At 47.3% G+C, this 23,844-nt stretch overlaps 1 long non-coding RNA gene across 2 annotated transcripts in view; it reads right to left on the reverse strand.

The window, feature by feature from the left end:
• Positions 1-23,844, reverse strand: part of LOC131497009 (uncharacterized) — a 63,444-nt gene that overhangs the window by 21,291 nt on the left and 18,309 nt on the right. The window contains exons 3-4 of one of the 2 annotated variants that reach the window (XR_009254713.1): positions 23,485-23,639; positions 20,168-22,512 (exon numbers count right to left, since the gene is read on the reverse strand). The exons of the other annotated variant lie outside the window; for it this stretch is intronic. This is a non-coding gene — a long non-coding RNA (uncharacterized LOC131497009). Of the gene's footprint in view, positions 1-20,167; positions 22,513-23,484; positions 23,640-23,844 lie in introns of those variants that run through there. 2 annotated transcript variants of the gene reach the window in all.

Here is a 23,844-nt window from a genome sequence, read left to right on the forward strand (position 1 = left end):
GAGGTTCTAATTTCTCCTATCAAGCCCGTATTAGTGGGCAGATAAACCGTTATCAATGTTTCAATACTATAAACAAGAATGAAATGAGTATCTTCATAGCCAGATTTCTTAATGTCTTGTGTGAGATAGTAAGACTTTTGCCACACACAGTGAAAGTGAAAGGTGATGCCAATCGAGTCCCATGTCAGAAACGTAGGAGAGTGCCTATTTCCTCTACCACTGCTTGCAATGGCTAGTATCTTTCTTAAAATCTTTGCCAACTTCATCACATACACACAAAAGTGTGTCTCATTTTATTTTGTATTTCTTTTTTTTTTTTTTAAATTTTCTTTTTCAACGTTTTTTATTTATTTTTGAGACAGAGAGAGACAGAGCATGAACGGGGGAGGGGCAGAGAGAGAGGGAGACACAGAATCGGAAACAGGCTCCGGGCTCCGAGCCATCAGCCCAGAGCCTGACGCGGGGCTCGAACTCACGGACCGCGAGATCGTGACCCGGCTGAAGTCGGACGCTTAACCGACTGCGCCACCCAGGCGCCCCTTACTTTGTATTTCTTTACTGAGTCATCTACCATGCATAGATTTTTTCAGTGCTGGATTCTGTTAACACTTTATTTAGGAATCCCGCATCTGTATTCAGAAGAACCAGCTTCTGGTAATCCTGTTTTCTCAGATTTACCAGGCGTTACTCTAACCTCGTAAAATAAACTAAGAAACGTAGAGGTTTGAAGATGGACCGTTCTGAGTCTGAGTTCCGTGACTAGATGGCCAATTTAATCTTCCTAAACCAAAAGAGAGCTACCCATTGGGAAGGGAGCCAATTAAGCTCCACAGAATCTGGAAAGGCTCAGCCCGTGGAGAGCCAAGAGATCACAAAAGCTGTGGTGAGACACGAGGCTGACATGAGGGGGGTGCTTGTAAGTGTGGTGCTAAGGGATCAGACCACCAAGTGCCTTCCTATCCCACATACACAGGCTAGCATCCTTTCCCACTTCAAGATGAGAGGCTTACTTTTTGAAGAAGTGAGATACTCTGGGCTTGGGGTGACCAGGTAGGGTAGAGGGAGTGGGGTGACTTGTGGGTCTCGAAGGGGTTCAGGACAAGTTCCCCCCAAAGGTGCCCCTTTGGCATGTGGACTATTTTGAGCTGAAGCCGATGGAGACCCTGTGGGCTCAAGAGAAGCTTTAGCACCTCCCTTAACTACCTAGAAGAATCTCAACTGGGGGTCTTTCCCAGAATAAGAGTTATCGCCAGAGATAAATTTTATCTGAATGGCCCATCCAATGGCAGAGAAGATATCTTGATTATCTTGGCATATGTACCCCATTTTACACATCTTTGAACCTCTTGTACGTGTGGGGTTCCCATACGTAGGACATTAAATTTGATTTTCTCCTGTTCATCTGTCTTATGTCAATGTAATTCTTAGACCAGCTGGAAGAACCTTCGAAGGGTATGGGAAAAATTTTCCCCTCCAACAGCCTGACAACCGGGAGATCGAGTGACACTTAACGCTGAATGATGGGGACCCCAGGCCTTCCCCAATCTGCTCCTATTTGCAAGTAGTTCACGCTTCCAAAGCAGGAGATAGGGCACTTCTCATCTGCAGAATTAAACTATTCCAGAGAAAAGGCCTCCTTGTTCTAATTAACACTTGGAGGTACACCCAAAGACAGAGCCCTTTTGCCTTCCGGTTTCCCTGTGAGAGGCCCACACGGCTGGAAACCTCGCCTACGTATTCAGAGTTTCCAGTCGGCTTCGTAAGGCCAAGGAACACAAAACATTCGAAAGAACCACTAAAATGAAAGAGAACAAAACAACAAAAACAAACGGAAGAATTTTTATTCTTTAATCATAATAACATTTTTATTACATATCGCATACATTATTAAATAACATACATTTACTAAAATTTTTATAGTAACTTGTTCTTTTAACTTCACTATAATTTAAGTTACTACAGTACAACACATCAAAAAAGAAGAGTGCACTGAAATAATTGGGGGAGGCGGGGGACGCAGAATAAGCCCTTTCAGATACGCTTCTCGACAGAGGTGAATACTTGGGTCCCTCTTCTGACGTTCCTCGATGAGAAGGGAGCTTAATTCCTGTAAGGTTCCGGGTCTTAGGGGCGACGGGATGCCGTATCTCGCTGGTGATTATGGGAAGAATAAAATGAGAATGCTCGACGCGACCTCTCCGTTCATTTTCTTCTTGGGAGCCAGTCTGCCTGCGGAGACCACGGGTGCTCGGCCACTGCCCTCCGAGCCTCCAGCCGTGACGGACAGGGGCGGGGAGGCTCGGTCCGGGGCCGTGTTCTGATTACTTCGGGTTCACTGCACACCAAGTTAACTCAAAACGTAAAGCCTTTGAACGTACATTTTATTTTGCTCACAGACTCTGTGGGTCTGGAATTCAGGTGGGGACACGTCAGAAAAGGCCCGTCTCCACTCCGTGACCTCTGGGACCTCAGGTGGGAAGGCTCCGCAGCTGGAAGACCCAACCGTTAGAGGCTGGACTCACACGACGGTGCCTTCGCTCCCACGTCTGGCATTCGGCGACAGCCGTCTGCCGGGACCTTTGCTGGAGTTATTGACCGTTGGCACCTCCGCACGGCCTCTCCCTACGGCCTGGGCTCAGACCTCTTACCCTGCAGCTCAGGGCTCCAGAAACGAGTGTTCGGCAAAGGGGGAAGCCGCGGCATCTTTTCCGACCTGGCCCTGGAACTCGCACATCGTTTCCATCCCGCTCTACTGCTCACACGCGGCGTTACAAACCCACCCGGCTTCAGGTGAGGGGGAGACGCGAGCCCAGCCTTTCAATGGACAGAGCGTCAAAGGATTTGCGGACGCGTTCTGAAACCACCCGAGGGCACAATCTTCAAGCCCCTAAGATCTGATGCAACGGACGAGACATCAAGAAACAGAGCAGTGAAACTGCAGTCAGACTTACCCCAGCTTAACTCCAGGCAACCGTGGGCTGCCGTGGAGGGGAACTCAGCCGTCTCCCAAGGGAAGAACAAAGGGGGGGGGGGGGGGACAGACTGTCCCAGCACCCCTCCCCCATCCTTCTGACACTGTCTTCTCGGCCCCCAAGAGGTAGTCCCACAACCAACCCGAACCCCAGCTTCTTTTAGGACTTTGCCCAAACCAAGGAAACCTCTCTTCCTGAGTTGTACCTGCTTGGGGACAAAAAGGGACAGTCGCCAGTCAAGGCTCCTTTCTCTAACATTCTTCCCTATATCACCGAGCCAAATCAGAGCTGAGAGATATTCAAACGAGACAGCCACTATCCGCGTGAGTTTTGACCTTCCCCAACCAAGATAACTCTCTTGTTTCTCAACCTTCAGGTATTCTGTACGTTCCCCTTTCTTGAAGATTGTTCTTTGGCTCAGGAGGAATGAGAGACAGCGGTGATGGCTACCGGACTCCACTCCAAGTGTGAACTGTAACTGTTCTCTCACTGGAGACACCGTGGGGCAGGTTCAAGGGCAACTCCCTCTTATTCTTAAAAAGCAGCGATAAAGTAGAAGCTTAGCCACATGGGATTTATAGTCAAAGAGAGTTCCAGTAGGAATCCTCCCAACAGAGAAGGTCCTCCGCAGTGGCGTTTCTTTTCTGCAACGAGGGCAGGACGCGGTGGTTTCTGGTTTTCTATGTACAGTCAGTCATCTCTCCATTTTAATCTCCAGGAGGGAAGAAAGAATTTTATGACTAATGTCAAGCAGTCTTCGGAGCTCATGAGGAAGGAAACCGTGTTCTCGGAAAGTCATGAGGTGGGACTGTTCTGAGTCCCGGTAACAGAAGCCCACGGAAGGCACCTTACATTTTAAGGGAAAGCTCACTGCCAGGGCCCTGGCGTTTCTCACGGAGCCCAAGGGCAGGCTCGGAAGAGGCTGGGCCTGGGACACAGGAAGTCCCCTTCACGTCCTCAGCCTGAGCCGGCGTCTCAGCCTTCCTTCCCAATTCCTGGAAATGACTGGCCAAACGTCAGCCAGGTGCTTGTCTCTGGACCAGTCAACTGCAGCCGGGACGGGGCGTGAACGTGGCTCCTCTCCTGGCCCACCTGTGTGGATGAAGAGGCAGGGAGATGTCCAGAAACCCGGCGAGGAGGTCAAGGCAACAGATGATTCCTTTGGGTGACTCCGCCCCCAAGCCCCACAAAAATCAAACTTAGAGAAGGAAAAGTAAAAAAAGTGGGGGAATGGGCAGACTTCTTGATTTGGACACTCCCCCCGGGGTGGATGACGCCGGGTCACGCTCTGGGCGCGACAAGCATCCTATCTCTCTGTCTGGCAACCGGGCGCAGCCAGCGCCCCCAGGATTCTGTCTGGGGTCGTCTTCTCTTGGCACAGCCGTCCTTGCCGAGGCCCGTCTTTCCCCACGCCTTCCAACACCATCTGTGTGGGCAGCGGGCACCCATCTAGCAGGATGAAGGCCTGGGAGCCGCCACCTGGGAATCCCTTCTTGAGAACGGATCCAGCCCCAAGCATCCTGGATGGTACAGATCGAAAGGCTTTGGAAATGAGGGGCGCCTGGGTCGCTCAGCCGGTTACACATCTGACCTCGGCTCGGGTCATGATCTCACGGCTCGCGGGTTCGAGCCCCGCGTCGGGCTCTGTGCGGACAACTCGGAGCCTGGAGCCCGCTTCGGATTCTGTGCCTCCCTGTCTCTCTCTGCCCCTCCCTCACTCGCACTCTGTCTTCTCTCTCAAAAATAACGAACATTAAAGAAACTTAGAGTGGTAAATGGACCGCATGCAGGTTGCGGTGGGCGAAGGAGGTCCAACTGGGCGCCTGCAGCCGGCCCCTAGGCAGCTCCAACTGGGTGAGGACTGTGGGGGTGCAGAGAAGACGAAGGACTCAGGAGACCTTTAACAGATAAGATTAGCAGGGCTTCGAGAAGGCACGAGGCAAGAGTAACTTGCGGATTCTGGCTTGCACAACCGAATGTCCGATGGGCGGGATCCACCCATCGGAGTAGGACGCTGGAATATCATGAGCCCGGGTTGGACGTGGTGAGGGTGAGGTGCTTAATACTGGAGTTGATAGACAGCAGGCAGTTGCGTGCGGGCGTCCTCGGGGGAGAGGCTGGGCTGCAGGTGTATGTGTGACCTACCCCCCCCCCCCCCCCCCGCCAGCCTGTGCACTGCTCTTCCCCGACCGGAACTTGTGTCACAGCCTCTTGACCGTGCGAAACTCCTGCCAAACTCCAATGGCCTCCTCCAATCCGCTGGCCCGGCCACCGTAGGGAATGTTCCGAAATGGCACTCCCCAGGTTGAAACCTTTCATTGATTTCATGATGGAATTTCCCAGCAAGGCACACATACTGTGTTCCCCTGGCTACAGCGGACTGTGGACACAACAGAGGGTCAGATAATAAATAGCCTGTCGCTGGCATAAATGGGCAGGACTCAGTAGCACACAATCCTAAAATCTCTATTTTTTAAAAAAATTTTTGGATCTTTATTTATTTTTGAGAGAGAGAGAGAAAGAGCAGGGGAGGGGCAGAGAGAGAGGAAGACACAGAATCCGAAGCAGGCTCAGGCTCCGAGCTTTCAGCACAGAGCCCGACGTGGGGCTCGAACCCACGAACTGTGAGATCATGACTTGAGCTGAAGTCAATGCTTAACCGACTGAGCCACCCAGGAGCCCCTTAAAATCTCTATTTTTAATTCTCCACTGTCCTCAAATCTGTGCGAGATCTCCCTTCTGTATGTCTGAATTATATTACAATCTGCAGCTTTCTTATAAATTTTTACTGAAATTGAAGATGCATACAGAAAAGTGCATATATGTGTATACGCTCAGTGAATTTGCACAAACTGAAGAGATCTGCAGAATTAGCCTCTAAGATCTCATAGCTTCCTGTGTCACTTTGGCTGTTAGAACAATGACAATTTTAGATATTAAAAGGTCCAGTCTAAGGGCGCCTGGGTGACTTGGTCGGTTTATCATCTGACTTCAGCTCAGGTCACGATCTCGTGGTTCGTGAGTTTGAGCCCCACATCAGGCTCTGTGCTGACGGCTCAGAGCCTGGAGCCTGCTTCGGAGTCTGACCTGAGCCGAAGTCGGACGTTCAACCGACTGAGCCACCCAGGTGACACGGGGCCACCACCTCCTTAACGAAATGACTGCACAGTCTCTTCCTGGTTGATCCTTCCCTTCTGTTAAATGTATATCAGAATAGAATAAAATCGATACTTGCAAAAGAAACGACAGAACTAAAAAATCACCACTTTGTAATCCCTAATGAAGTTATAGCTCGAGCTGGTGGCCACGAACAGCTCGGAAAGTCACCAGGTGAGGGGCCGACGGGGCGCGCTCCGACGGAGGGATCCAGCTGAGACATGAACCCAGTGATGAATTTCAGCACCGCCAGAAGTGATTCAACCAAATACTACGTTCCTTCTGATGTGATGCGATAGGAAACCCACAGCCCTGTCTGTAAGTATTCTTATCAAAAGAGAAGAAAACAAAACTGGACCCAAATCTAATCAAACCTCTAGATCTCCTACCAGCTTACAGAAAGCAGGGGAAAGACAGAAACGTGCTAAGCCACATTGCGAAAACGCTGTCGGTCAAACCCAGCAGGTGACATAGTCTACAGAGCAAGTGACTCAATTTTCCAACAAATACAATGGCACAGAAGGTGTGACTTAAGAGGGACAGTGCTGCAGAGTTTTTGGTGGGGTGGGGGTGGGGTGAATAAATTGCTCTGTGTCCCGATTGAGGTACGAGTTACACGAATCTACACGAAGGTTAACATAGAATCGTAGGGGCGCCTGGGTGGCTTACTCGGTTGAGCGTCTGACTCTTGATTTTGGCTCAGGTCATGATCCCAGGGTCATGGGTTCGAGCCTGCTTGGGATCCTCTCTCTCCCTTACTCTCTGCCCTTCCCCTGCTCGCACTCTAAATAAATAAATAAATAGTTTAAAAAATGATCTAAAAAAATAGAATTGCACACCAAAAAGTGAGTTTTACCATACGATAATTTAAAAATACAAAAATTTCCAGGGACATGAGAGGTTACAAGGGTCTATGGAGACCAGCTAGAGGTGAGTAGGAGAGACAGGTCAACCAAATACTATGGCGGCCCTTGCCTGGACCTGGATTCAAAGAAACCAACCTTTAAAAAGACATTTTTGAAACACTGGGAGAAATGCGGGTGCGCACTGACTGTGAGAGAGTACGACGCGATCTCATAGCACGACGTGAGAAATGATGGTGTGATAATAACATGGCAGCTGTTTTCTAAAATCCTCATCAGTAAGAGAGACACAGGAAATATTTACAGGGGAAATGATATGGTGTCTGGGATGTGCCTCAAAATACTCAGAAAAAAATACCTGTGATATAGTCGATGGACAGTGGATGACAGAGTTAAGAGAGGGGTTTTGTCTCTCTGTTCGCTCTGTGCCCTCGAGATCTGGGAATCCACAGAGCAGACACTCAGTCAACATTAGGGGAACGGAGAAACGGCCCAGCAGACACGGTCACTCTTGCCACTGCCTGTCCCCCACGGTGCCACCACACATACCTTTCCTGACACTTCTACTCTTAGCTCCTCTGATATATACGCTCTCCCACTGCTTGTGGGTCAACCCAAGTCTAAAGTCACGTTCAGATAGAAGAAAAAAGAAAACCCTCACCGTCTTCGTCGGTATCATCCCCTCCCAAAGTTCAATGAGCAGGTTCAACACGGGTCGTGCCTTTTCTTGTATGGCTTTCACTACACGGAGGAGTTCATGGTAATGTGGCCCCTGCCTTCCCTTCCAACGGCACCCCCGTGGCACCCTCCGACCATCTTCCCCCATGAATTCTACACTCCGGCCCCACAGACCATTTTCTGTGTAGCACAAGCACATCAGGTCATCAGTTCTCTGCCTTTGTACTTGGACTTCCCTCTGCCAAGGATGCTCCTTTCTCCTTACACAGCCGGCGAGCTATGTTCATTCTTCAAGAGTCAACCCAAATATAAACTCCCCTCTGGAGACTTCCCTGACCCCTCTGTCTCTGTGCCTCTAGACCTCAGTCAGAATTCTTCTGCATTTTATTTTCGTGGTCACCACACAGCTGCTCCTGGTAGACGACGGGCCGTAACAATAATAGGAGCATCAGGCATTTCTCCACCACCTACGACCACTATTCACTCATTTCACATATACTGACTTTTAATCCCCACCCCCAATCATAGTGGAGGCGCTGTTATTTTTACAATTTTACAAGGGAAGAAAGTAAAGCACAAAGGAGATGATATACGTTTCCTAAAGTCCCACGTCTAGTAACGCTGGGGCAAATGCTGGTGGTCTGGCCCAACAGTCCACGCTCTTTATTTTTAACTGTCCTGAGACTGCTCTTTTTTTTTTTTTTTTTTTTTATGTTTATTTTTGAGAGAGAGAGAGTGAGCATGAGCGGGGGAAGGGGCAGAGAGAGAGGGAGACACAGAATCCGAAGCGGGCTCCAGGCCCTGAGCTGGCAGCACAGAGCCCGACCCGGGGCTCGAACCCATGGACCGCGAGATCATGACCTGAGCCGAAGCTGGTCAGACACTTAACTGACTGAGCCACCCAGGCACCCCTGAAACTATAATACTTTTATACAAAAACACAAGACATTTTTTTAAACTTTGGTTTGGGTGAAGTTTTCATAGGACAAAAGAGTATCAGCTACCAAAGGAAAAAAAAAAATTGCTAAACCAGACTTCATCAAAATTAGAAACTTGCCGTCTTCAAAAGACCCTGTTAAGACCATGAAAAGCCAAGCCACAGGCTGGGAGCAAATATTTGTAAGGCATATATCTAATAAAAGAATTGCATCCAGAACATAAAGAACTTTTACAACTCCATAATAAGGAGACAAACAACTCAATAAAACAAAATGGGCCGAAGATTTTAACAGACATATTCCCAAAGAAGATCTGCGAACGGCAAATGAGCACATGAGAAGATTTTCATCACCGTCAGTCACCAGGGGAATGCAAATTAAAACCAGAATGCCTAAAATTTAAAAGACTGTCAATACCAACTGGAGGCTGGCGGGTGGGAAAGTAAAATGGCACAACTGCTTTGGAAAACAGTTGGACGGTTTCTTGTAAAGTTAAACATACAATTACCGTATGACTCAGCAATTCTGCCCTGAGGTGTTTATCCCGAGAAATGAAAACATATGTCCACACAAAGACCTGGCGATGTATGTTAACAGAAGCAGTAAATCACGTTCAAAGCAGCATTATCCATAAAACCAAGAACTAGAAACAATCTGAGTTGCATCAACAGGTTATTAGATAAACAGATCGTGGGTATTTCTATACAATGGAACATTACTCAGCAAAAAAATCAAGCGATGAACTGAAAATGAATAGATTATACTTCTCCCTGTACTTCCCACTAAGTACAGCTAAACACTGAGAACGTTACACAGAAGACAAACATAAGAAGACTGTAAAAGGTACAGGTAAGAAGACAGACTGGCTAGGGACCTTGGGACCTCAGAAATGACAGGGTGGTGAGTTCCGGGGGGTTTTGCCTCACGTATCTGGGTCGGATGCCGGAGGGGATGCCAACCTGGGAACACCAACAGGTACAAACAAACAAACAAACATCCCAAGAAATTTCTCTGGTCAAAGGAAGAAGAAGGAGAAGGGGGGGAGGGGGAGGGGAAGGGGAAGGGGAAGGAGAAGAAGGAGAAGGAGAAGGAGAAGGAGAAGGAGAAGGAGGAGAAGGAGAAAGAGAAGGAGAAGAAAAAGTCTTGCTAGTTTGAAAGACCTTTAGACACAATTGCTCTCTGCCCGCCAAACACCATGGAAAGAACCAGAACCCCATCCACACCTGCATCAGCAAATGCTGAATGGACAGCCTGGACCGCTGCTCTTCTCTGCTATAACAAGGCACCTCTAATGTCCCCCTGCTGGTGTGCCATCAGAGAAAAATGGGCAGAGAGCTGGGACTTTTATCGCCACTTGGTGTTGATGAGGCCACCCTTCCAAGATGTCAGGGGAGACCACGTGGGGATCCTAGACCTCCATCTGCACCTGGTGATCATAGGGTGCCACTCCCCACCCCACTCCCCAAGTCAGAAGGGGCCAACTGGATTGGCAGCGTGGATTAAAACCCATGCCACAACAGCATTACGTTGAGTGAAAAACAGCCAATCTCAAAAGGTCATATATTGTATGATTCCATTTAAATGTTTTAATGTTTATCTATTTATTTTTGAGAGAGAGAGAGAATGCAAGCGTGGGAGGGACGGAGAGAGACGGAGACACAGAATCCGAAGCAGGCTCCAGGCTCTGAGCTGTCCGCACAGAGGCCGACGCGGGGCTCGAACTCACGAACTATGAGATCATGACCTGAGTCTGGAACCCACGAACTGTGAGACTGTGACCTGAGCCGAAGTCGGACGCTTAACCGACTGAGCCACCCAGGTGCCCCTGTATGATTCCATTTACAGAACATTCTAGAAATGACACAGTTATAGAGATGGTGAACAGATTAGCAGTTGCCAGGGGTTAGGGATGGTGAGGGGGGAGGGAGAGGGTGAAAGCAGGGAGAGCTTTGGGGCCACGGAAGAGTCCTGTAGCTTACCTGCATTGGTGGCCGCAGAAATCTACATGTGTGACAGGGTGGCACAGAACTACAAACACCCATCGTGCCAGGGTCGATTTTGAAACTGTCCTACAGTTAACCTTAGTGTGTAATGTGTACATGGGACCTCTTTGTCCTACCTTTGCAGTTTCTTGTGAATCCATGAATATTTCAAAATAAAAAGTCTTTTTAAAGGAATGAACTGATACCCAGAATACAGTGGACAAATCACTCAGACGTTACGCTGGGTGGATACAAGAGTATATGATATCTGATTCCACTTATGCATAACCCTGGATAACACGAATCTAATCTATGGTGACAGGAAGCAAATCAGTTGTTGCCTAGGGTTAGGGAGGGTGACTGGCATGAGGCACAAAGAAACATTTTGGGGTAATGAAAATATTCCATATATTTACATGGCCGTAGATATAAAGGTGTATAAATCTGTCAAAACTCATGCGCACGTACCATAAATGCATTTTATCGTACACAGACTATACCTCACCAAAGCTGATTTAAAATTACTTTACAATAGGGGCGCCTGGGTGGCGCAGTCGGTTAAGCGGCCGACTTCAGCCAGGTCACGATCTCGCGGTCCGTGAGTTCGAGCCCCGCGTCGGGCTCTGTGCTGACAGCTCGGAGCCTGGAGCCTGTTTCCGATTCTGTGTCTCCCTCTCTCTCTGCCCCTCCCCCGTTCATGCTCTGTCTCTCTCTGTCCCAAAAATAAATAAAAAACGTTGAAAAAAAAAATTTAAAAAAAAAAAATTACTTTACAATAGGGGCACCTGAGTGGCTCAGTGGTTCAGCATCCGACTTCGGCTCGGTCATGATCTCACGGTTCGTGGGTTCGAGCCCCGCGTCGGGCTCTGCGCTGACAGTTCGGAGCCCGGAGCCTGCTTCCGATTCTATGTCTCTCTCTCTCTCTCTCTCTCTCTGCCTCTCCTCTGCTTGCGTCCTCTCTCTCTCTGTGTCTCTCAAAAATAAATAAACATTAAAAAAAATTTTTTTAGGGGCGCCTGGGTGACTCCGTCGGCTAAGCACCCAACTTTGGCTCAGGTCATGCTCTCACGGTTCGTTGGCTCAAGCCCCGAGTCAGGCTCTGTGCTGACAGCTCAGAGCCTGGAGCCTGCTTCGGATTCTGTGTCTCTCTCTCTCTCTCTCTACCCCTCCCCAACACACACTCTGTCTCTGTCTCTGTCTGTCTCTCTCTCAAAAATAAACATTAAAAAATAAAATAAAATAAAATAAAATAAAATAAAATAAAATAACTTCACAATAAAACAGAAAAATCAGCAAGTCACCTAATTTCATGAAAAAGAAAAAAGATATTTAATTGTACCTTTTTGTTATAGAATATGGCATACCCGGCCATCCATAAAATGGCTGAGAAAGTCCAATCCAACTGTAATACCCCCGCGTGTACACAGAAGCCTTGCTAACATACTTTGTCTGCAGGTACCCCCCAAAGTAATGCTCATGAACGGTATACCCTCCTGCTATCCTCAAAGCCTGACACGTAGAAGCTTAAGGGTCTACAGGTGTCGATCGACAACTTCACAGACCACGTACAAGTGCATCCCACCGGCAACCAGAAGGTGACCACGTTGCAAATATGAGGGCAAAACGATTCTTCAAGATGAAGGTTTCTTGATATAATCCACTCAGATTAGAAGAGACTGAGATCCTGCTATTGCTCGAAATACTCTACTCGGCCAGTATACAAACGTACAGGGTCACCACCGAATACCTCCGGAGGAAACTCCCGACCTAAGGATCTTCAAACAAGTTTCAAACTACTGCTGACAGGGTCTCTGCGCGGTCTTTGTAATTTTTCTGTAAACCGGAAACTATTTTCAAATGAAAAGTCTATGAGAATAAAAACAAAAACTCTTCCTTTGTAGATTAATCACTGAATTTTTTTTTTTTTTTTTTTTAACGTCGGGGACACACTGTGACCTGAGCAGGAGTTGTGACGTTTCTGGAACACACATCAGTGAAACCTTAAGGAAGGTCAGTGGCTCCACCTGCCATTTTTTGATGCTAGGCATACACCCCATTGCTCACAGATGAATGCTTTAGAGTGGATTTGTGGGAGGGGGGTTTGGAAAATTGTACCCAAAACAACACCCCCCCCCAAAAAAAAAAAATATTGGTTAATTACTGCCAGTGCTCACAAAAACGCTTCCGGATGCCAGACACAATGGAAAAGCTATCAAATGTTACTATAAAGTTAACATAAACTAGTTGGTCAGTAGACAGGTGCTGTCTGGTGATGTTATTGTCTGTGAACAAATACGAACAGAACTGGAGAGGTCAGATCAAGGTGACCTACTTTAAAGTACGTCTTCTAGGAGAGCTGATGGACAGAACTGTCTTTCCACTCCTCTGAAGCTTGAGGGCAGGCACCAGGACAAAAGTCAACTCCCCAGAAAACAATGCTTCAGAAAAAAAAGACGATCCCTATTTCAGACTACATATTGGGGGGGGGGGGGCGGGGGGAGGAAACATTAAGTAGTGAGTCAACGTGAAAATGTAAGGTCGATCGCTGGGCAAACAGTTTTCCCAGACCCAAACGCAAGTGCCCCTGAAATTACCTGACTCACCTAGAGAGGTTCTAGAAATGTGAAAAAAAAAGCCAGGGGATGCCAAGTTCCTGCCCCTGAGAGCAGCACCCAGCAATTATGAGAAGAGAGCCATCTGGAAAAGGACCCCAGGAAGGCAGGAAGAAATTCACTCCACATCCACACTCAGACAGGTCCTGGGCTGTCCGGGGAGAACGCTGGGTCACCGTTTCAAGGTGCTATTTCTTGGGCCTGGACCACAGGGGGGCCCCCGCGCCCCAGCCTAGAGACCGTGCCACTCAGTGCCTGCCACTTGCGTTATCCAGGATCCTTTGTTCACATGTAACAGAAAGTCAATTCAAAGCGGCTTTTAAACAAGAAAAGACACTTATTGGTTCCTATGATTTAAACAGCCAGAAGTGGTCTGACCTCAGATGTGGCGGGATCAAAGCGTTCAAACGATCTCATCAGGATTCAGTCTCTCTTGTCTGTGACCCAGCTTTGCTTTCCTCTATGTCGGCCTTATTCTCTGACAGGCAGGCTTTCTCCAAGTGGAGGGCGCTGAAGTCAACACGCCCATGGCCTACACGCTTGGCGGCCACCGTGGAAACACAAAGACTCTATTCTTTCTAGTTCCATCGAAGCCTCAGAAGGAAGCCTCATTGGTGCCGATTAGCCCATCCCGGGCCACGCGTCCACCTCTCGGCCAATCGCTGTCCCGGGAGACAGGACACCATCATTGACTGGTGTTCAATAGATCGGTTACCAGTAGATACGGAGCATAATCATTAAACACCCTGGGACCCACCAGCAATCCATATCCCAGTCAAAGCAACCACAGTCAGAAAACAAAACAAAAGAAAAAACAAAAAACGAAAGACACAACACAGGCATCTCTTCCAGACTGAGCAGGTTTTCAGATTCGTTCTCGAGAAAAGAGTAACAAGTACTGACACATTAAACTTAATAAGCTTCCTCGAGGAGTCTGGGATCACAATGAGTTCATACGTGTAAGAAGCACTTAGATGAATGTCTGGCCCAAAGGAAGTAGTACAGAACTGTTAACTAACATCACGGAAGCACCCTAGAGAAGGAAAAACAACACATCCTAACAGGCCAGGGTGGGGTAAAGAATCGTTTAATCTAAATATTTAAAGGAATGTAACCCAATTTTGTAACCAACTGGTGAAGCAGGATATATTGGTTAAACTACTTTTGCTTCTTTGATTCATAGTTTGAGAATCGCAAGACTGTTTCAAAATATCTTTCCAGTCCCCAATACAAGGAGATTTGGTAAGGAATAAATACCCAATGCTGATTACAAGATGGCGGACAGATAGAAACTGGAGTCTACTTTCCACACCAAATTCTAACCATAAACATGATAGGAAATATATTGCAGATGCTCCAAGATCAGAAAGTGAATGGTTCATGGGAAAGAGAGGGAGGACTTGCTAAAAGACAGAAGTCCTACTAGGCTGAAAGGGAATACCAGCCTGGAACATCAGCAGGAATACAGAGAGAGGAATATACTCCTTTCTCCCAGGAGGAAACAAGAACAGTGCCCGAGGTGTGGGAGCCATGTGGAAGCCATCCTTACGGAATATGGAGCAATCACACTCTGTGCCTCACCAGAAGCACACCCGTCCACTTCCAACTTTCAGTGGAAACAAATACAGAGTTACAACCCTGACAGTGACACCAGCCCCTCTCCCCAGCGGGGCTGTGAAAACTAAGACGGCAACAATCTAACAGATAATATCAGCTATGAAGAGGAATACACAAAGAAAGAATTAGCAGGCAGTTGAGAAGTTTCTCACCTCATAAGAGAGGCACACGTTCAAACACTGGGAGAACTTAAACCCAAGGCAATGGCATTAATAAGGTGTTAGAATAGGACTTCAAATAGGGATAAATAATATCTTCGGAGAGATAAGGGTAGGTAATCATGAAACAGGAACTGGGAGTTTCTAAGTGAAGCAATTAGAGAAGTAGGGAATAAGACAAGTGCTGTTGTTGAGATTACAACTCAGTGGCAGAACAGACACAGCTAAAGAGCGAATTGGTGAGTTGGAAGACTCAGCCAAGGAATTCTCTCAAAGTACAAAACACAGAAATATCATTTTCAAATTTTTTTAAAATGTTTATTTATTTTTGAGACAGAGAGAGACAGAGCATGAACGGGGGAGGGTCAGAGAGAGGGAGACACAGAATCCGAAACAGGCTCCAGGCTCTGAGCTGTCAGCACAGAGCCCGACGCGGGGCTCGAACTCACGGACCGCGAGATTGTGACCTGAGCCAAAGTCGGCCACTTAACCGACTGAGCCACCCAGGCGCCCCAGAAATATCATTTTTATTATAAAGTGAGGAAGAAATGTTGAGGGACATGGAGAATAAATCCAGAAGTTCTAACATCCATCCAAAAGCTCAAGAAGGAAAGACGAGGGAAAAAAATGGAAGAGCGGCACTATTTAAGGAAAAAATCTTCTTTTAAGTAATGATGAAGGGCTGGAGTTCTTCCTCTCCTCTGCTCTCATTCCTTTCTCCACTGAAATGTCAGTTAAGGGACATTTTAAAAAAGCATAATGACAAAAGGAATTGGAGATTGTTGGTTCACAACCTGGCCCTGTATGCAGAGAGCAAGGAGAGCTCGAAGTAAGTGGCAGATCATTCTAGATTGGTAGGCGGCAGTTTTAATAATCAACTAACTTACAAGGCTTGGGTGGCTGAAGAACAAGCAGATTACACCTGCCTGCCATATCTTAAAACTGTATAAAGAAGCCATAAATGGGTTCAGTCACATGAACCATCCAGATGGTCTAAACGACACACTGTTCTCTGAAGGCTGTGTCCTTGAAAGCGGCTCCCACTGTAGGGGTGGTGGGGAGAGCATACATTCCAAGCATAGGGAAGGGCAAGGAGCCCCCAATATCCTGAGTCCAACTCTCACATGAACTGTGATCACATCTTCTCAATGACCTCTCCCAAGAAAGATGGTGCAAGGGTAGATAAGAGATGACATCTACAGTTTGGAAGGTGAAAGCACATGGACAAGTGGTAATTAATGTAGCAGACCAGAGAAAGTTAAAAGTCAAATGCCCACAGGGTGTGGGTGGGCCAATCAACACAGATCCCCCAGAAAGTGTCAGGAACTGGAATACTGATGATGAATGCAGTTAGGGCTGCAGGTGAGACTGAGCACAGTAGAACTGGTTGAAATTTGGAATGAGAAGGAAGCAAATGGCCCCCATATTCCTTTATCAACCCATCCAGGCAATTCTCCCTCCTCTTCCCCAGGAGAAGACTAAAAGTGTATCCTCTGACTGAGCAAGGGAAGTCTGGACCTGGGACATCAGGTGGACGTGTCCTAGTGAAAACAGAAAATCTAAGTGAAAGCCAACATGCCAAATGGTGCATCCCCAGTCCTCTTTCTCCAAATGCTGCCAAGAATGCCAGTGGCCAGGCTTACACACCCCAAACAGGAAATTGGAATGTTGGGTCTCTGGAGAGACCAAGCATCCCACTAGAAAATGCCTAAAGATACTGATACTGGAGGTCCCACACCAATGGCCAGGTCTCTGCTCATTCCTTTGAAAGCCCCACCAACAGGCACTATCCTTTTTTAGTGCCTCAGTCTTAAATACGAAGAGAAGGCCAAGGATCACCAGACATTTAAAAAGAGAAAGGGACTCAAAAAAAAACAGGAATAGTGCAGGAGTAGAAATTTTTTCAACCGTAATTATCATGTTCAGAAATATTAGAGATTTAGCATCCTTGAAACAAGAGCAAGGTGAGTTTTTTTTTTAAGTTTTTATTTAAATTCCAGTTAGTTAACATACAGTGTAATATTAGTTCCAGGTGCAAACTTCCATACAATACCTGGTGCTCATCACGACAAGCTCACTCCTTAATCCCCATCACCTACTTTACCCATCCCCCCACCCACCTCCTTTCTGGTAACCATCAGTTTGTTCTGTATAGTTAAGAGCCTGTTTCTTGGTTTCTCTCTCTTTTTTTCCCCTTGCTCATTTGCTTTGTTTCTTAAATTCCACATCTAAGTGAAATCATGGTATTTGTCTCTCTCTGACTTCTTTCACTTAGCATAATACTCTCCAGGTCCATCCATGTTGTTGCAAGATTTCACTCTTTTTTTTGGCTGAATAACATTCCTGTGTGTGTGTGTGTGTGTGTGTGTGTGTGTGTGTATGCATATGTGTGTGTGCATGCACGTGCTTGTGTGTGTATATATATACACACATATACACACACCACATCTTTACCCATGTATCAGTTGATGAGCATTTGAGCTGTTTCCATAGTTTGACAATTGTAGATAGTGCTGCTATAAACATCAGTGTGCATGCATCCCTTGGAATTAGTATCTCTGTATTCTTTGGGTAAATACCTAGTAGTGCAGTTACTGAATCCTAAGGTAGTTCTATTTTTAACTCTTTGTGGAACCTCCATACTGTTTTCCAGAGTGGCTGCACCAGTTTGCATTCCCCCCAACAGTGCAGAAGGGTTCCCCTTTCTCCACACCCTTGCCAACACCTGTTGTTTCTTGTGTTGTTGGTATTAGCCACTCTGACAGATGTGAGGTGATATTTCATCATAGTTTTGACTTGCATTTCCTTGATGATGAGTGATGATGGGCATCTTTTCACGTGTCTGTTGGCCATCTACATGTCTTTGGGAAAATGCCTATTCATGTCTTCTGCCCATCTTTTAATTGCATCATCCACCTTTTGGTGTTGTTTTATAAGTTCTTTATCGATTTATTTACCAGATATGTCACTTGCGAATATCTTCTCCCGTTCCATTGGTTGCCTTTTAGTCTTGTCATTTCCTTTGCCGTGCAGCCTTTTATTTTGACGCAGTACCAATAGTTTATTTTTGCTTTTGTTTCCCTTGCCTCAGGAGACATACCTAGAAAGAAGTTGCTACAGCCAATATCAAAGAAGTTACTGCCTATGTTCTCCTCTAGGATTTTTATGGTTTCAGGTCTCACATTTAAGTCTTTAATCCATTTTTAATTTATTTTTGTGTGTGGTGTAAGGAAGCGGTCCAGTTTCATTCTTCTGCGTGTTGCTATCCAATTTTCCCAACATTGTTTGTTGAAGAGACAGTCTTTTTCCCATTGGATATTCTTTCCTGCTTTGTCAAAGACTAATTGGCCACAGAGCCGTGGGTTCATTTCTGAGCTTTTTATTCTGCTCCATTGATCTGTGTGTCTATTTTTATGCCAGCACCATACTGTTTTGATTACTACAGCTTTGTAACATATCTTAAAGTCTGAAATTATGATGCCTCGAGCTTTGCTTTGCTTTTTCAAGGTTGCTTGGGCCATTCGGGGTCTTCTGTGGTTCCATACAAATTTTAGGATTGTTTGTTCTAGTTCCGTGAAAAATTCTGTTGGTATTTTGATAGGGATTGCATTAAATGTATAGATTGCTTTGGGTAATATAGTCATTTCAACACTATTTATTCTTCCAATCCATGAGCACGGGATGTCTTCCCATTTCTTTGTGTCACCTTCAATTTCTTTCATCAGTGTTTATAGTTTGCAGAGTATAGGTCTTTCACCTCTTTGGCTAGGATTATTCCTAACTATCTTATTGCTTTTGGTGGAGCCAACTGTTTTTTGAAAGTAACAAAGAACAAGACAGAAAAGTTTCAATAGCAGAAGTATTTTTTTAAATGAGGAGTTTATTTATTTTTAAATGTGTTATTTATTTTTGGGAGAGAGCGTGCCTGTGCGTGCACGAGTGGGGGAGGGGCGGGGGGGTGGACAGAGGATCCGAAGCGGGCTCCGCACTGAGAGCAGTGAGCCCAATGCAGGGCGCGAACTCACGAACCGTGAGATCATGACCTGAGTCGAAGTTGGGGGCTCTCCCGACTGAGCCACCCAGGTGCCCTAGCAGAAATTTTTTTTTTTAAAAAAATTTTTTTTTTTCAACGGTTTTTATTTATTTTTGGGACAGAGAGAGACAGAGCATGAACGGGGAAGGGGCAGAGAGAGAGGGAGACACACAGAATTGGAAACAGGCTCCAAGCTCCGAGCCATCAGCCCAGAGCCTGACGCGGGGCTCGAACTCACAGACCGCGAGATCGTGACCTGGCTGAAGTCGGACGCTTAACCGACTGCGCCACCCAGGCGCCCCAGAAATATTTTTAATTTAATAGAAAAAAAGCAGAGATGAAGTTGAGGAAACCTCAGAGTAGAGAAAAAGAAGTGATATGTGGACTATTCGCTGGATGTTTAAGTCACTGTATTCGGAGAATTCTTTGTTATGGAAATTAGTCTATCCTTACACTCACAAAAATAGTTTCAAAATTCTGAGGGCAGTTAATTTCCCATCCAGGATTCTAGGCCTAGGCAAATTACCAAGCAAATGTGAGTTGAATAAAGACATTTTCAACGTTTTTTTTTTTTTTTATTTATTTTTGGGACAGAGAGAGACATAGCATGAACGGGGGAGGGGCAGAGAGAGAGGGAGACGCAGAATCGGAAGCAGGCTCCAGGCTCCGAGCCATCAGCCCAGAGCCTGACGCGGGGCTCGAACTCACGGACCGTGAGATCGTGACCTGGCTGAAGTCGGACGCTTAACCGACTGCGCCACCCAGGCGCCCCAAGACATTTTCAAATATGCAAGATCTCAGAAAAAATGTACCTCTTAAGCACTCCTTCTCAGAAAGCCACTGGAGCAAATGTTCATGCCACACTCCTTGTGCAGTAGATGCATGATAAATAAATACGTAAGTACTTCCTCACTAACCAGTACTCCGTGTCTCCACTGATAAATCACCATGCACCCATGAATTCCATAATGCATTTTTTAAAAATTTTTTTTGAGTTTCTATTTAAATTCTAGTTAACACATGGTGTAGTATTAGTTTCAGGAGTAGAATTTAGTGACTCGTCACTTACATACAACACCCAGTGCTCACCCCAAGCGCCCTCCTTAATGCCCTTCCCCCATTTAGCCCATCCCCCCACCCACCACCCCTCCAGCGACCCTCCGTTTGTTCTCTATAGTTAAGAGTCTGTTTTATGATTTGACTCTCTATTTTTCCCCTGTGTGCATCTGTTTTGTTTTCTAAATTCCACAAATGAGTGAAATCATTTGGTATTTGTCTTTCTCTGACTGACTCATTTTGCTGAACACGATACACTCTAGATCCATCCATGTGTTGCAAATGGCAAGGCTCATTTTTTATGGCTGAGTAATATTCCTGTGTGTGTGTGTGTGTGTGTGTGTGTGTGTGTGTGTGCGCGCGTGTGTACATCTTCTCTATCCATTCGTCAGTCCATGGACATTTGGGCTCTTTCCATAATTTGGCTATTGTTGACAATGCTGCTATAAACATCAGAGCACATATAACCCCTCAACTCGGCATCTTTGTACCCACAGGTAAAATACCTCGCACTGCAATTGCTGGGTCGTAGGGTAGTTCTATTGTTAACTTTTTGAGGAAGCTCCATACCGTTTTTCACAGTGGCTGCACCAGTTTGCACTGCCGTAGACAGTGCAGGAGGGTTCCCTTTCTCCACATCAATCAAGCCATTTATACAGGCAGGAGGCCCGCAAAGAGTTATTTGCGTGAGACCCTGCACGCCCTAAGGGCAGCCCCAGTTAAGGCAACGGAGACTGTTGCAACATTGATCACCTGCTTGTGACATGTGTGACTTTCGGGACAGCCCTTCCCCTCTTTGAGCCTTAGTTTATAAAACAGGGGTAATAATATCTACTTGTCAGAGTCTTGTAGGGTTAACTGTGTATATCCATCTTGCTTTCTCTTACTTTCATCAAACACACACACACACACACACACACACCCCTTGATTGTAGCCAACTGTTCTCTGGGGATGAGAGAACAGTTCTTTGGCCACGTATGAATCTTAAGAGAGTCAATCTTTGCTTCCCTCAATTTACAGACATTTGTGGGAAAGGCAACATGCTTGAGAATTTAACCTTGGGAAATCACTTGTTCTTGTGGCTAAAGTAGCAGATGGCTTATTATTTACAAAACACCTTGAAGAGCCATCTTGGTTTCAGAAAGCCAGGAGGCAGAGCAGAGGTTGAAGAGACGATACTTGTGACAAATAAGTTGTTTACATAATAAGGAAAATACGGCCTTTCCTCAAGTATGTCACTGCTGAGGGGAGGGTGGAGGTGGGGAGAGGGGGTGAGAGGGTCTGCGAATAAACAGAAATGAGAGAAAGTAAAAACTTTCTACAGCAAGGCCCCTGTGGGCTGGGTCTGGGGGTCCCGAGGGTCAGGTCGGCCAGAGAGAAATCTCTGGTGGAAGGAGCGATTGCAAAAAATGTTAAGAATACAGATGGCTAACGTTAAGTCTTACAACTGATCCTGGATTTATTTTACGTTTTGGTATCTTGTTCATCCTAGATTTTTCTTTGCATTCATTTTGATTTTTTTAAAATACTGCATCAAAATATTTTCCATCTTTTTTAAAAACATGTTTAAGTTTATTTACTTATTTTGAGACGGTGGGGGGGGGGGGAGCGTGCATGCACAAGTGGGGGAGGGGCAGAGAGAATCCCAAGCAGGCTCCACTCTGTCACTGCACAGCCCAACGTGGGGCTCGAACCCACAAACCAGGAGATCATGACCTGAGCCGAGATCAAGAGTGGGACGCTTGATCGACTGAGCCACCCAGGCGCCCAAAATAGTTTCTATCTCGATTACTGAGTTTTGGGGGACCCCCTGAAATGTCATGCCCAAGGGGAGTGCCTCACTTCCCTCCCCCTAGCCCCTGCCCTGGCTGTCACCCTTTCAAACCTTCAGTACGAGTCTGTCTCACGGACCACCCGACAGTCAGCACAGGGCAGAACAGAGACCATCAGGCAAGACGCAGAAGCCATCTGGAAGCCGGGGTGAGTAAGAAATGTCACTAACGTAGGGTGACAAGACAAACACCGGGCCGAAGAGGAAGGTCAACGGGTGGGATGGTGAAGGGTCGTAGGCAGGGCTCCCAGAGAAGGTGTAAAGTTTGTGTGGCCCCTGGGGTGTCCTCTCCAGGATGGAGTGGGAGGCTCAAGGTGCCGCGGGGGTGGCCTTCCCGTGCAGTCCTGCCAAGATAAGCCAGGGATCCGAGGCTGGCTCTCCAAGAAACAGAGGGCGGCGGTGGGGGCTGGGGAGAGGGCCCGGGGTGCACCTCTCAGCCTCCTTCCAGAAATGCTGAGAAGCGCCCGCTGTGGCATGAGTCATCCGAGCAGTCCCGAGACGCCAGCCTCACGGGGGTAGATCCGGGAGGCCCCTCCTGACACCGTGTCTGCTTGACATGCAAGCTGACGACACTCGACGACAGGCCCGGTGTCCGCGCCTGCTCCGCCAGCGACGCTGGGGAGATAAGAACGAGGGGGGGGGCCGTATCAGCCTCTGACAGAGCCTCGGGGTTCCCGTTCCGGCCGTTAACGTTCCGGAGGATTCCAACCTTCTATTTTCGTGTGGGTGCCTAGCAGCCAAGCAGGGAGCACTGCTAAGGAAATCACACCCCTGAGCCACGCTTTCCTATCACCCCCTTACGAAACCTTTAAGACACTGGTTTCTCAATTGCTTTCTGCCCCTCCTGGTTGAAATCTTAGCGCTTTAATGTATCTGTGGACCTGTGTGTGGCCCTCCAGAGGGCCACAAACCGCCGTGGTATCTGAGACGCTGCCCTGCCCGCTGTCGGTGCGCGGAATCTATGGCCGGGTGTTCCATACGCTTCCTGGACTTCACCTGCCCCCTCGGGGTCTGCCCTCATCACCTGTATCCCATTTTCCTGCACCTCAACACCTCCCTCCCACTGCGTCCCCGGGGCCCCCATCTCCAGCTACGACCCCCTCTGTCGCCTTCGCGGCCTTCTTCCTGGCGCACTGCGCTCTGACCTACACCCTGCCTCCACCTGTCGGAGGCACCGGCTCCCCGTAAGATCACAAAGAGCCCCGGGTCCCCACGGGAAAGGGCTCCGGCCAGCACTTGCCCCGCAGACGGCAGAAATAAACTGTTGCTCTCCAGCTGAAGATTTTTGATGGCCAGGAATAGCCTCTCCAGGGACAAGCTTTCAACTGTGAATTCACGTACACGTTACAAACGCCCCCTTCCCAGCCCTGAAAAATTCCTGATTATCCCCGTCCGTGGACGATTCAGCCCGTGTGTCCCCTGGTGTATTCCACCGCCAGGCAAGTAGACACTCGGCTTTGTTGTTTTCATCCTGTTTGTTTTATCTTATTCTTGTTTTGTGGTCTTTTATTCTTTGCACCTTTCTCTTGGACTCCGATTCACAGAAATAGAACCACCGAGGGCATGAAGACGTAAGCACAAACGCACCCTTCGTAGCGTCGGTCGTGTGCCCCCAAACCGGAAACAGCCGTACGCCCGTGACAGTGGAGCACCACACAGCTGTTCGAAGGAACGCGTCGGGTGAATCACCAGTGAGCCCCAGAAGTTTCTGCGAGCAACGTCTCTTAAGGGAGAAAAGCAAGCTGTGGGGAGAAGTATATAGTTTGGCAAAGAGTTTTTTCTTTCTTTTTTTAATTTTTTTTTTTTAACATTTATTTATTTTTGAGACAGAGAGAGACAGAGCATGAACGGGGGAAGGGCAGAGAGAGAAGGAGACACAGAATCAGAAGCAGGCTCCAGGCTCCGAGCCGTCAGCCCAGAGCCTGACGCGGGGCTCGAACTCACGGA

Source organism: Neofelis nebulosa, chromosome 16, assembly GCF_028018385.1.
Source record: "Neofelis nebulosa isolate mNeoNeb1 chromosome 16, mNeoNeb1.pri, whole genome shotgun sequence".
NCBI classification, from domain to species: Eukaryota; Metazoa; Chordata; class Mammalia; order Carnivora; family Felidae; genus Neofelis; species Neofelis nebulosa.